The sequence below is a fragment of the Triticum dicoccoides genome, chromosome 6B (genome assembly GCF_002162155.2).
Source record: "Triticum dicoccoides isolate Atlit2015 ecotype Zavitan chromosome 6B, WEW_v2.0, whole genome shotgun sequence".
Lineage (NCBI taxonomy): Eukaryota > Viridiplantae > Streptophyta > Magnoliopsida > Poales > Poaceae > Triticum > Triticum dicoccoides.
Genome location: NC_041391.1, coordinates 505,688,357 through 505,703,071, shown reverse-complemented (window position 1 = coordinate 505,703,071; position 14,715 = coordinate 505,688,357).

The window sequence follows — 14,715 nt, the reverse complement described above, 5'->3', positions numbered from 1 at the left end:
CCTTGCCCCTATATATATGTGGGGGGTGGGAGGGCAGCCTCACCACAAGTTCTGCACAGCCCTCCCCCTCTCCCAAGTACTCCTCCTCTCCCGCGGTGTTTGGCGAAGCCCTGCAGGATTGCCACGCTCCTCCATCACCACCATGCCGTTGTGCTGCTGCTAGATGGAGTCTTCCTCAACCTCTCCCTCTCTCCTTGCTGGATCAAGGCATGGGAGATGTCACCGGGCTGTACGTGTGTTGAATGCGGGGGTGCCGTCCGTTCGGCACTAGGATCTCCGGTGATTTGGATCACGACGAGTACAACTCCTTCAACCCCGTTCTCTTGAATGCTTCCGCTTAGCGATCTACAAGGGTATGTAGATGCACTCTCCTTCCCCTCATTGCTGGTTTCTCCTCAGATAGATCTTGGTGACACGTAGGAAAATTTTGAATTTCTGCTACGTTCCCCAACATGTCCTACCCATGGACCAACCGCAATGAGCGCCATGTTCTTCAGGAGCGAGCCCTTGAAGACGCTCGAACCACCATCGAACGCCGGCGTGTAGCGCGCCACCAGTTAGATAGGCGGGCAGGGCCCACGATGGACCACCTGGCACCGGGAGGCTATGGTGGCCTACCCTACGAGGTGGGTTGCCCAGCCTTTACCCGTGAGCTGCGGCAGTTCTAGTGGCCCTCCCACCGCATGTTCAAGCCCGACGTTGGTGATAAGTACAATGGCAAGACACACCCGTCAGAGTTCCTCATCATCTACACCATCGTGATGCAAGCTGCTAGAGCCCGCGACGACAAGGTGCTTGCCAATTACTTCCTGTTGGCACTTAAGCCCAATGTCATGTCATGGTTGATGCACTTGCCAGCAGATTCCATTTCTTCTTGGTCGGATTTGTGTCATGAGTTCATTGGCACCTTCACTGGGGGCCATCAAGCTCATGGCCAGGCAAGCGATTTGCATATCATCCCCCAGAAGGAGGGTGAAAACCTGCGCAAGTACATACAGAGGTTCAGCGAGGTGTAGTACAACATCCTAGATGTTCATGCCGCCGTCGTGATCAGCGCATTCCATCAGAATGTGTGCAACTGCAAGATGCGTGAAGAGCTGACGATGAACAAGGTCAAATATGTGGCCGAACTTTATGTTCTGGCCGATAGGTGCGCTCGAGCTGAAGAGGGGAGGAAGTACCCCGATGAGGACACTGGTGCGGAAACCGACTCCATAGACGAAGACACCGCTGCCCCGACAAAGAAGGTCCGGCACCGCAACAGAAAGCGCAAGGGCAAGGCCGTGCTTGCCGTCGAGGGATCCGACGACACCGGTGCTGCCAAGAAGGCCAAGGCAAGCGACCCCGGCAAGGAAATTGCCTGGTGCACCGCTTGCCGGGCCCTGGTGGCTGTCGACAAGCCAGGAAGCTCTGACAAGTAGTATTGCAAGATCCACCGCACCAAGGGCCACGACCTCCAGAACTGCCGACAAGTTGAGTTGCTTGCTCGGAAGCAAAAAGCTGAGTATGAGAGGCGGGACAAGGAGAAGGGTCAGGACGGTGCCGAAGGACCCGGCAAGAAGTGTGGCGGCCAAGGAGGCCACCGCAGCAAGGATAACCAGCAAGAGAGGCCCACCCGGGGCCACAACAAGAAGAAGGAATACGATGATCATGATGAGGACGATGTGTCCGGCGAACCTGAGTTTCAGAAAGCTACGGAGGCCATGTGTGTCGATGGTGGCGCCTCGCTCCACACCTACCACTGCCAGCTCAAGCGGTCGGCGCGTGAGATCGCAGCGGCGGAGCCATCATTCGATGCTCAAAAGCCACTGAAGTAGTCCAGCACGCCTATCATTCTTGACACTGAGGATCACCCTGATCGCACAAATGCATTCGGGTGTCTGCCGTTGTTGGTTTCACCAACAATACGCAACCTCAAGGTGATGAAGATGCTAGTTGACGGCAGGGTCGGTCTGAACTTGATCTCTCCTATTGTGATTAAAAGGCTGCAGATTCTTGATAGAGACCTCGAAGAGACGGGCACGTTTCAAGGGGTCAACCCGGGAAGGAGTCAGTCGAAGGGTAAGGTCATGCTGCCCGTGACGTTTGGAGGTGAGTTGAACTACAGGACGGAGAGGATTGTCTTCGATATTGCCGAGATCCCCTTTCCCTACAACGGGATGCTCGGCCGCCCGACAATAGCCAAGTTCATGGCGGCCGCACACTACGCTTATAACACGTTAAAGATGCCTGGGCCGATGACCATCATCACTGTACCCTCCGACAAGAAGGATGCGCTGATCTGTGCTGACCAACACTACCGGGAAGCAGTTGCGGTGACTGCCGCCAAAGCACTTGCTCATGCCGCCGAAACCCCGGGAGGGAAGAAGAATGGCAAGACCTCTCACACCTAGTCCGGCAAGCGCACCTCTTCGGAGTGTTCTGCTCCCGTCGAGGATGTGCCAGAGAGCTCCACCGGAAAGAGCAAGAAATCTAGAGCTGCACCACTAGATACCAAGGTGTCCGTCAAGGAGGATGGCACGGGAGGAGCTTTTACCATAAGCTCCACCCTCGATAGCAAATAGGAAGGCGCGCTCGTCACTTTCCTGCGGGCGAATGTTGATGTGTTTGCATCACAAGCATCCGACATCCTCGGCGTTCCCAGGGAGGTGATTGAGCACCATCTTGCTGTCTGTCCTCACGCACGACCCATCAAGCAGAAGGTCAGGAAGCAAGCTTTGTAAAGGCAGGAGCCCTTGATGGCATTGGGTCGAGGGCCCATGCCGGCAAGGCCTTCCGACAGGGTTTCTTCTGGCCCACTGCCCTCCAGGATGCAATGGCACTAGTAACCAAGTGTGAAGCGTGTCAGTTCCATTCAAAGAAGCTTCATCAGCCAGCTCAAGCCCTTCAAACAATCCCTCCCTCCTAGCCATTTTCGGTCTGGGGGCTCGACATACTCGGCCCTTTCCCCCGCGCTGTTGAGGGCTTTGAGTACTTGTACGTTGCGATCGACAAGTTCACAAAGTGGCCGAATGTGAAAGCAGTGAGGAAGGTGACAGTGCAGTTAGCCGTCAAATTCTTTAACGGGCTAGTTTGCCGTTTTGGTGTGCCAAACAAAGTCATCACCAACAACGACACGCTGTTCACAAGCCACACCTTCATGCAATACATCCAAGACCTCGGCAGCAAGGTCTGTTTCGCTTCCGTGGCGCACCCGCGGAGCAACAGCCAGGCAGAGAGTGCAAATGCTGAAGTACTGCGAGGCCTGAGAACAAAGACTTTTAACAGGATGGATAAGAGTGGAAGGCGCTGGATTGATGAGTTGCCGGTGGTTCTTTGGTCTGTCAGAACGATGCCAAATCGAGCCACCGGCCAGGCACCCTTTGCCCTGGTATACGGGGCAGAGGAAGTTCTCCCCACGGAACTCACATATGGGTCACATCGAGTGCTCGCTTATGACGAGTTTGAGCAAGAGCGATTGTGGCAAGATGATGCAATGCTCCTTGAGGGAGTCCTGGATTAGGGGGTGTCCGGGTGGCCGGACTAAGACCTTTGGCCGAACTCCCAGACTATGAAGATACAAGATTGAAGACTCCATCCCGTGTCCGGATGGGACTTTCCTTGGCGTGGAAGGCAAGCTTGGCGATACGATATGAAGATCTCCTCCCATTGTAACCGACTCTGTGTAACCCTAGCCCTCTCCCTTGTCTATATAAACAGGAGAGTTTTAGTCCGCAGGACGAACAACAATCATACCATAGGCTAGCTTCTAGGGTTTAGCCACTCCGATCTCGTGGTAGATCTACTCTTGTACTACCCATATCATCAATATTAATCAAGCAGGAGTAGGGTTTTACCTCCATCGAGAGGGCCCGAACCTGGGTAAAAACATCATGTCCCTTGCCTCATGTTACCATCCGCCTAGAAGCACAGTTCGGGACCCCCTACCCGAGATCCGCCGGTTTTGACACTGACATTGGTGCTTTCATTGAGAGTTCCGCTGTGTCATCACCATCAGGAAGGATGCCGCATCCCGTCTTTAAAGACGACGCCGTTGCTCTCCGGCTAGGCAGGTTTTTGATGACCGCCAGTCCGGCCGACGCGCCGATGATGACCGCTCGGGCCATCGAAAGCAATCTTCACATCAGCTCGGAGCTCGCCGAGCAGTTAGATCTGATGGAGCTCTTCTCCCTGAACGAACTCTTGGATCGCATCGCGGCCCTGGGAGTTGCTAATGATTATGACCAGATTGGGCTTAAACCTGATCAGAGAGAGATTGACTCTCCCCAGATTACCCACCACGTCGAAGTGGTGGAAGAACAATGCGGCGAGTCTTTGCCTGCCCCATGGACCAGATGCGTCCGGATTCCCGATCCCTCCAAGCTGGATACCCGCGGAGGGGAGGATGTCACCCAAACCCTGAACCTAAAGTCAGGCAGTAGGCCCGATTCATTGGATAATATCCGAGAAAGCAAGCTTCCGAATTCGGAAACCGCTCGGCCCCTGAATCTTACATCGGGCAGGGTTCCAGATTTATTTCCACCCGCCCACCCAACTATATGGGATTTATCCCTAATACAGCAAGAGTCCGGAGAAATAGTACACCACTACTGGGCCAGATTCCTCCTGGTTATGAACAGTATAAAGGACTGCCGTGAGAAAGAAGCAATTTCACTCTTCTTTAACAACTGCACGGACATCAGAATCCTCAACGCCATAAGTCGCCGCGAAATTACACGATTCGCCGACTTGACATCCATAGTACGGAAGTACTGTGCGACTGAAAGTGTTTGGAAAACCGAAGATAAATTCTGGGACAATCCGGCCCCGAATATAACACGAGTCCGAAACAAAAGGGCGCATTATCAACAGGCATCTGAGCCAAACATCAAAAAACAAAAAGTGGCGAGACCGTATTGGAAGGATGGCTCAATGGACCCTGTAAAATTCATAATTCAGGGAAAGCCACACCAACGCACAGCCTCAGAGCATGTTGGATACTACGGCAGGTGGCCAGAAGTGGCGAGGAGCTTTTAACTCTAGCACCCGAAGAATACCTCCCCAGTACGGTGTTGACAGTCTTCGAGACCTTCACATCAAACAATGCAAGGAAACAAACGCTCCGCAACCTCGCCGAAGTCTACCAAGTAGCAACAATAAACCCATGGAGTGACATGGCTATCACCTTTAACGCCAGTGACGAACCTAAATTCCGGACAGCCCGAGCACCAGCCGCATTGGTCCTCAGTCCGATAGTGGACGACTTCCGACTTACAAAGGTACTCATGGATGGCGGCAGCGGACTCAACCTCATCTACGAGGAAACCCTGCGAAAAATGGAAATTGACTGGAGCCGCATTGAGCGAAGCAACACAACTTTTAGGGGAATAATCCCAAGCCGGGAAGCGTGCTGTTCAGGAAAAATCACACTGGATGTGGTGTTCGGCACGCTGGACAATTACAGATCCGAGGAGGTCACGTTTCAACTGGCCCCGTTCAGCAGCGGCTACCACGCTCTGCTAGGGCGAGAAGGATTTACAATTTTCCAAGCCATACCCCATTACGAGTACATGAAGCTCTAAATGCCCGGGCCCAACAGAATCATCACTCTTGCAAGTGATCCAGACATAGAGCTCCGCGCTGAAAACAAGACAACCGCACTGGCCCTGGAGGCATTATCTGAGGCCTTAGTGGCCGAGGAATTAACGGCATTGCGCTCTACGGTGGACAGGGACGATGTGATACTAGACAAGAGATCCAAGTCCACCTCTTTTAAACCAGCGGATGAAATAGTCAAATTCCAAGTCCATCCAACAGACCCTACAAAAACGGCCTCCATCGGGGCACAATTAAAACCTGATGTAGACGCTACACTCAAAGACTTTCTGCGAGAAAATTGGGACATTTTCTCCTGGCACCCCTCGGATATGCCAGGAATCCCACGCAGGCTGGCTGAGCACAGCCTGAACATCATAAAAGGGTTTAAACCCGTCAAGCAGACCCTACGGCGTTTTTCCGAACCCAAGAGACAAGCCATGGGAGAGGAGCTAGCAAAACTGCTGGAAGCCGGATTCATCAGAGACATAAAACATCCGGACTGGCTAGCAAACCTGGTGATGGTACCAAAGAAGGACAAATCTTGGCGCCTATGTGTCGATTTCAAAGACCGAAACAAGGCCTGTCCAAAGGACCCTTTCCCACTCCCCCGAATTGATCAAATCATCGACGCCACCGCAGGACACGACTCATTGTGTTTCCTCGATGCATACTCTGGCTACCATCAAATCAAGATGGCAGAGTCAGACCAGGCCGCAACAGCATTCATCACCCCATACAACCCATTCTGCTTCAACACGATGCCCTTCGGGCTCAAAAACGCCGGCACAACATATCAGCGCATGATTCAGACATGTCTGGCCAACCAGATCGGCAAAACAGTCGAAGCATATATAGATGACGTGGTCGTCAAAACAAAACATGTCGATACTCTAGTATACGACTTGAGGCTCACGTTCGACAATCTCCGAACATATGACATTAAGCTCAACCCGGAAAAATGCATTTTCGGCTTACCAGCCGGAAAGCTCCTAGGCTTCATCGTATCCGGTAAAGGAATTGAAGCAAACCCAGCCAAGATCCGAGCTCTATCACAATTAGATACCCCAAAGGACCTCAAACAAATACAAAAACTGACAGGATGCGTGGCGGCTCTAAGCCGCTTTATCTCCCGCTTAGGAGAAAAGGCATTACCCCTTTATTGCCTCCTGTGGTGCACCAACCACTTCGAGTGGACGGATGCCGCCACGTCCGGACTCGAAGAAATAAAAGCCATATTGGTAACAAATCCGGTCCTGGCCGCGCCCAACACGGGCGAACCAATGCTATTATACATCGCGGCAACCCATCAAGTTGTAAGCGCAGTGCTCGTCGTCGAACAAGAAGCGGACGGACACAAGTTCCCCCTCCAAAAACCAGTGTACTACGTGTCCACTGTGCTAACTCCATGCAAGTCACGGTACCCGCATTATCAAAAGATAGCATACGCGGTGTTCATGGCATCCCGGTAGCTGTGACACTACTTTCAAGAGTGCTCCATAACAGTGGCATCCGAAGTACCCCTTAATGACATTATAAACAACCGCGACGCAACGGGCCGGATTGCCAAATGGGCCATCGAGCTCCTCCCGTTGGACATAACCTACAAGCCAAGGCGAGCTATTAAGTCGTAGGTTTTGGCCGACTTCATTGCCGAATGGACTGAAGCCGAACTCCCTAAAGAATACGGCGCATACTCCAACTGGATCATCCACTTCAACGGCTCCAAAATGTTGGCCGGCCTGGGGGCTGGCGTCGTTCTGACGTCCCCAACCAGGGACACGGTCCAATACGTACTTTAGATAATGTACACGGATTCGAACAACGCAGCCGAATACGAGGCCCTCTTACATGGCCTCCGAATGGCAGTCTCCATGGGCATTCAGCGCCTAGAGGTCCGCGGGGATTCAAATCTCGCAATATCCCAAATAAATGGAGACATCGACGCCAAGGACCCGAAAATGGCAGCTTACCGCAACGCCATCTTAAAGATGTTAGCTCGGTTTGAGGGGCTCGAATTTCATCACATAGCCCGGGAAAATAACCAAGCAGCAGACGTGCTGGCACGCATCGGTGCCAAGCGGGAGGCCGTCCCTCCCAACATCTTCCAAGAAAGGCTGTTCAAGCCATCTGTATCATGGGATCCAGAAACAATAGCCCGGACACAACTACACTGCCCCTCACCGAACATTCTGACACAATTGGGGCCTCCGCCAACGAAACAACGCCGTCAGCCCACGCAATAATGGCAGTCATTGCCCCTTGGACAGAACCATTCCTAGCCTACCTAACTAGGCAAGAACTTCCCGAGGACCAAAACGAGGCCCGCTACATAGTGCGGCGATCTAAAGCCTACAAAGTCCACGAGGGAGAGCTCTACTAGAAAAGCACAACCGGAGTCCTTCAAAGGTGTATCTCCGAAGAGGAAGGGCGAGACCTTTTGACTGAAATTCATGCCGGACTCGGCGGGCACCACGCCGCAGCCCGGGCCCTTGTAAGCAAGGCCTTTCGTACCGGATTTTATTGGCCAACGGCCCGGGCGGACGCTCAGGACTTAGTGCAACGATGTGTTGGTTGCCAGTTATTCGCCAACCTAAGCCACATGCCGCCTACAGCCCTACAAACTATACCCAATACCTGGCCTTTCGCGGTCCGGGGGCTTGACATGGTCAGACCCCTTAAAGGAGGAACCCACAAGCAAAAATATCTACTGGTCATGGTGGACAAATTCACCAAATGGATAGAAGCCAAGCCTGTAAAGATGGCCGAATCCGGACCAGTGATAGACTTCATATCCGGGGTCGTACACCGTTACAGCGTCCCCCACAGCATCATAACCGACAACGGCACAAACTTCACGGCCGATGAAGTCAAACTTTGGTGCAAAAACATGGGCATCAAGCTCGACTATGCTTCAGTCTATCACCCTCAAACTAACGGTCAAGTCGAACGGGCCAATGGTCTCATTATGAGCGGCATCAAACCCAGACTAGTGCGATACCTCAAGGAATCTAACACACACTGGGTAGAGGAGCTTGACTCCGTACTCTGGGGGCTGCGGACCATGCCGAATCGCACTACCGGATTCACACCATTTTTTATGGTATACGGCGCAGAGGCAGTACTGCCATGCGACATAATCCATGACTCACCTCGAGTGCGCATGTTCAAAGAAAGAGAAGCCGAGCTCGATCGGCAGGACATCTTGGACGCATTGGAAGAGGAGCGCGTCGTGGCAAAGGCTCGTTCCGCATTCTATCAACAGCAGGCTCGAAGATACCAAAGCACAGAAGTACGGGCGAAAACAAATAATGTTGGCGAACTAGTTCTACGCCTGCCGGACAAGAAAAAGGATAAATTAGAGCCCAAATGGGAGGGCCCCTTCATCATCGACCAAGTACTGACCGGCGGAGTGTACCATCTGCAAAGCGCATCGGACAACCGACTCGAGCCGAACCCATGGAATGCAGCATACCTACAAAGGTTCTACGCCTAGCACTGGACTCCGTGTTCGTCTCCTTCCCTCGTCCCTTTGTTTTATTTTTTATTTTTATTTTTGGCAGTCCGGGATTTTGTTCCTTCTCCCTACCCTTTTTTCTCACAAGCCCTTAGGGGCTTGCATGTGCAATATTCGCACACACCCGACGCGCTACCTGCGCTCATAATACCTGGGGGCTTCTCTACCAAGAAGTTTATATAAAACGGGCCTCATGCCCAAAACATGTGTGATGCTTCCGCATGAACCTTTTATACACCATTATATGCATCGATATGACTTATGTTTTGGACAAGCTGGGTTGCCTGGCTCCTGTGCTTACCCCTACGTTCCCGTTCGTTCGGCTAGGCGGTAAAGGGAGCACCTCTGCGATTGTTACTGCCGGGTCAGCCGGATGTGTACCTCAGATTGGGTGAAGCCGAAAGCTAGCGTTCTTAAGGGAATATTCGGTCGGTGAACTAAAAGATGATCTTTCGTATTTATTCATTTGCCCCCAGATGCTTTTCTGCTCTTTCCGGCAGTTCGTACATGCACTTTAGGGCATCCCTCCCAGGGAAAGGAACCCCTAACGGAACTATTCTCTCTGGAAGATGTTTCTTACTAACCATGTAATATAACATAACTAGTTGGGCACTTGTCTGCTAAAGCACTTATGACCCCTACGCCTTGTCTCCATGCATGCCCCGGTTCTTACATAACCAAGAGGGTATTCGGACACACTCCATACTATAGGGTCCAGAGGTCGAAGCGAAAAGGTCCGCAATGACAAACGATCTACAATCCGGCTAGAGGACATTTTTTATGTCATTTTTAGAGAGTCAATTCGACTCGGCATATTCTTCTTCAATGCCATCCAACAGGCGGTCTAATTTACAGTCCTGTTGGGAATACTTTGCAGCCAGCTCCACCTGGCCATATGCTAAGCTGACTGGGATTTCCTTTCCGTCCGGACCTATAGGGCCGACCTCGGCCATGTGGTTTGGGTCAGCCTTCGTGTACCGAGTCTTCACCATGGTCCAGGCCTCCCTGGCACCTTGACGGCAAGCCGATATCTTCCACAACCGGAAGCGCTGCCACAATCCCTCCAGCTTCTTGGCAAGCTCCTCAAGGCCTTCGGGCACGGAGAGTGATGGCCACATAGCGTGGATGACGCCTTGCATTGCCTGCCGAACTCACTCATGTAGTTGCAACAGCTCGGGAAGAAGGTCTCCCGATGAACCGGGTATTTCCTCCGCCAGACGACCCGTCAGCAGACCTATAGACATAGCTCTATCAATCGACTTCCTCGCCGAATTCTTTTTTCGAAGATTCGTTCAAGCACTTACTAAAAATGCCGCGTCGAAGTCGCCGATTCTCCTTCACGGCAGAAGACAGCTGAATACGAACATCTTTCAGTTCCTCGCCTAGCTGGGTATTGGTGTCTTGAAGCTTGTTCTTCTCTTGCCTCACCCTCGTCAGCACATTCTCGCCAGCCTTTAGTTGGCGTAGGAGTTGTTGCTGGTCCGGATTTACTCCGGCCTCATCTGCATTATTATAGTCAGGGTTGCACGCCTGCCGCATTTCAAAACGGAGGTACCTTTCGAAGCACATATTACCTGCGGGCGTCCACTTGACATTCTCTAAAGTGGCCAATGCGGCCTCGAGCTGAGCCTTGCACTCTTCAAGCTCCTGGGACAATTGTGTGTTCTTCTTTGTAAGACACTTCATAACACATGATCCTTCAAACAGTTATCTTCACTGTTTCAAGTCTCGGGGGCTACTGACATATATAACCTTCAATTTTACTCACCAGTATGTCTTTCACATACTGCTCCGTGGCTCTGGCTAGACCATTTTGAGCAGCACAGAGATATGCATCTCCTGTATTAAAGGCGTCCAACGCCTCTGGGGAAAAACACGCGTCACGAAGAACAGTCCGACGATGCCTGTGGTTCAGGGCACTCTCCACCTCTGAATTGGTGGCAGATATCCCATCGGCACCCTCAGTCGGAGGAGCGCCCGTGGCGCGTCCCGTGTCCGTCTCCGCTTCCGGACCCAGCCTTGAACCTTGGCCGGTGGACATAGTCCGGTGGGCTCTCTTCTTCCTAAGAAAATCATGAGCATTAGTAAGACTCAAGGGCGTAAACCCTAGGTGTTAAATCCGCACACCATACCGTTGCGCCGGAATCTCGATCCGGTCCGCACTTCTTTTTGGCCCGCTTGGCTTCAGCGGCCCTTGTTGGCTGCCCACCGCGGGCTCGGCCTTCTGCCTCAAGGATTTACCCTATGAAATGTTGTTAGTACACGACATGCAAGATAAAGCATTAGAGGCTGAAAGTAGTCCCAGATAGTCGGCCGTGATGGCCACTAAGGAGTTATCCTTGCTCAACTGATGAAATACTCCATTAATCAACTCCATGCATAAGTCCGGATCTTCTTGGGAGTCCGGATCGAGGGGCCATCCTGGGTCCTCGGGTTGTGGAGCAGGGCTGTTTATTTCCTTCACAGCCTGGCGCAGCTCCTGCGTTTGAACATTACTAAGTCTAAGTACTCAACTACGGGAATTTTGGACAAGCAAGTGAAAGTGTCCGCTCACCCAACTAGGAAGATTGTACATAGAGAATCCGCCTTCCGGGTTGGCACGGAGGAATTCTTCCTCTTCCCCCTTGTGCAAAGCAGATAAGATTCTCGTTAAAGTGGCGGCCGAATCTGGCCCCTTGCGACCGCACCGGGTGGCGTCATCCTCCCCGTTGAAATCCCACATGGGGTGGCCTCTGTATTGAAGCGGCTGCACCCCTCGCGTAATGCATACGGCCATGACCTTAATCATGGTCTGTCCGGAGTGAGCCAACAACCTTATCCGGCTCATCAGGTACAGGACGTCCCTGTCAGCTTCCCTCTGAGGGTTCCGTGGGTGCCAACTCAGGCGCTTCTTCAATGGGGCATTATTGAACTCGGGGAGTCCTATCCGTACAGGGTCCGATAGGGGGACGTCATCTATATAAAACCACTCCGAGGGCCAGTCTTCGGACGCCCTTTTTGGGGTGCCGGATAGATATCCGGTCCCGGCGATGCGCCATAGTTCAGCTCTGCCCACCTGATAAATAGACCCCTCCTCAGAATGGGGCACAAGGCAAAACATCCTCTTCCACAACGCGAAATGGGCCTCAACACCCAAGAACAGCTCGCAGAGGGCCACGAAGCCCGCGATGTGCAGAATGGAGGCGGGCGTGAGGTTATGTAGCTGGAGGCCGTAAAACTCTAGCAACCCTCGGAGAAACGGATGAATTGGAAATCCTAGTCCTCTCATCAAATAAGGGACTAGGCATGCCCGCTCTCCTTGAGAGGGATTGGGAGTGCCCTCCGCCTGCTCTCCGCCGCTATAGGCAGCAATCCCGGCTCGAACAGGGACCATATATGCTGGGGGGAGAAGCCCCTTGGACTGAAGCACTACTAACTCGCTATGCGGGATGGAGCACCGCCCCAATCTCCGGGCCGAGGGATGGAAGAGCGAGAGGAGGAGAGGCATTGACTGGCCATGTTGGAATGGATCTCTGTCAGAGGTACTCTGATGAAGACTCGCAGAGGGAAGATGGTGCGAGATGGATCTAAATCCCCGTCTCTTTTATGGGCGGCTCATTAACGCAGCCTTGGGGGGGTAAGTGAAAAGAAAACCCCATGACTTTTCGCATTCGTTTGACGCGTGGAAGATGGTCATTATGGGGCACAGAAGCCGAGGAGGACAGCACAAACTAGAAGACGGACACTATTCGACGGATACAGAGAATTTGCAGGAGAACCTGCCTTGCAATGCCGAAGACAACTTGCGCGCCGGACTCGTCATCATTGAAGCCTATTTCGGGGGCTACTTATGGAGTCCTAGATTAGGGGGTGTCTGGGTGGCCGGACTAAGACCTTTGGACGGACTCCCGGACTATGAAGATACAAGATTGAAGACTCCGTCCCGTGTCCGGATGGGACTTTCCTTGGCGTGGAAGGCAAGCTTGGCGATATGATATGAAGATCTCCTCCCATTGTAACCGACTCTGTGTAACCCTAGCCCTCTTCGGTGTCTATATAAACCGGAGAGTTTTAGTCCGTAGGACGAACAACAATCATACCATAGCCTAGCTTCTAGGGTTTAGCCACTCCGATCTCGTGGTAGATCTACTCTTGTACTACCCATATCATCAATATTAATCAAGTAGGAGTAGGGTTTTACCTCCATCGAGAGGGCCCGAACCTGGGTAAAAACATCGTGTCCCTTGCCTCCTGTTACCATCCGCCTAGACGCACAGTTCAGGACCCCCTACCCGAGATCCGCCGGTTTTGACACCGACACTCCTCGAGGAAGATCGTCCTCGGGAGGCTGTGAGAGCAGCGCGCTACAAGCAAGCCTTGCGCCGCTACCATAGCCGCAAGGTTCATTCCCGAAGCTTTGAGGAAGGCGACCTTGCTCTTCGACGCGTTCAATTGGCCAAGAATTCCAACAAGTTGGCGCCAAAGTGGGGAGGCCCTTATCGGGTAATATGAGTCACCAGGCCCGACGCAGTCCGCCTGGAGACCGAAGATGCTATTCCACTGAGCAACTCGTCGAACATCGAACATCTTCTCAAGTTTTACCCATAAGGTGTGGTTGCCGGCCCCCTAGCAAACCACCTTTTGTACGAGCCTTGCCGGCAAGGCTTGTAACCCTCTGTACAAAGCCAGGTGCAGACCCTGAGCATAAATACATGAAGCGTTGGTGCCCTAAGTTATAACATGTATGCTAGGTTGAGTCTCTCCCTTGGTTACGGTTGATAGTGCTTAGCGGCGACTAACCCCTAGCATATAGGTCGAGTGTGCGTCTCTCTATTACTTTCCGTCCTCTTTGGTTCACAGGGTACATGGACATTTCTACTGAGCTATCTGGAAGAAAGAAAATAAGCCGGCGCTCCGGTCCCGGCAAGCCAAGGTTGCCGGGGGCTGCAGACACAACTGTCCAACCACGACAAGCCAAGGTTGTCGGGGGACTGCAGATTCAGATAAGTCCTTTATCCCCTGTTGTGCATTTCCATATAGAATTGGGACGTATGAAACCTCATTTTATCCCTAGCCAACCGTGCTCCCCTTTTCCCGTACCCAAGAACTATCCCCTGGGTCGGAATTTGGTTGTAGTCGCGGTGACAAGGGAGCAAACGAGGAGCCTAACCCTACTTCGCCCTGCCTCCGCCAAAAGCATGAGTATGGTCGAATGAAGTAAGGAGGCGGCAAGGCCTGTTGCCGGGCGACAATGCTTATCTTAAAAATAACAAGGATTCATTCCTTGACATGTGCCTCGCTCACGCACAGAGAACCCGACAAGCACCCTTTTTTCATTAATACGTCCCATACAGGTACAGTTCATACGGAATATAAACAAGGGCATCTGGCTCTTCCTTAACCACCACGGTTATCTAGCGGAAGGAAGAACTAGTCGCCTCCACAGGAGGACGGCCATGACCGTGCCCTCTCACCATGACAAGGGAAGGAAAGAGACCATACTAGGAGAAGACGGATGCGGGAAGAAGATGTTCCTCTCCCCTTTTTATAGGGAGACGGGGCCGAGCGAGCCTGAAGGCGACTGCCCCAATCATCCAATCCTGCCGCCAGGGGCAGAAGGAGACAGGACCGACCCACTGCTCCAA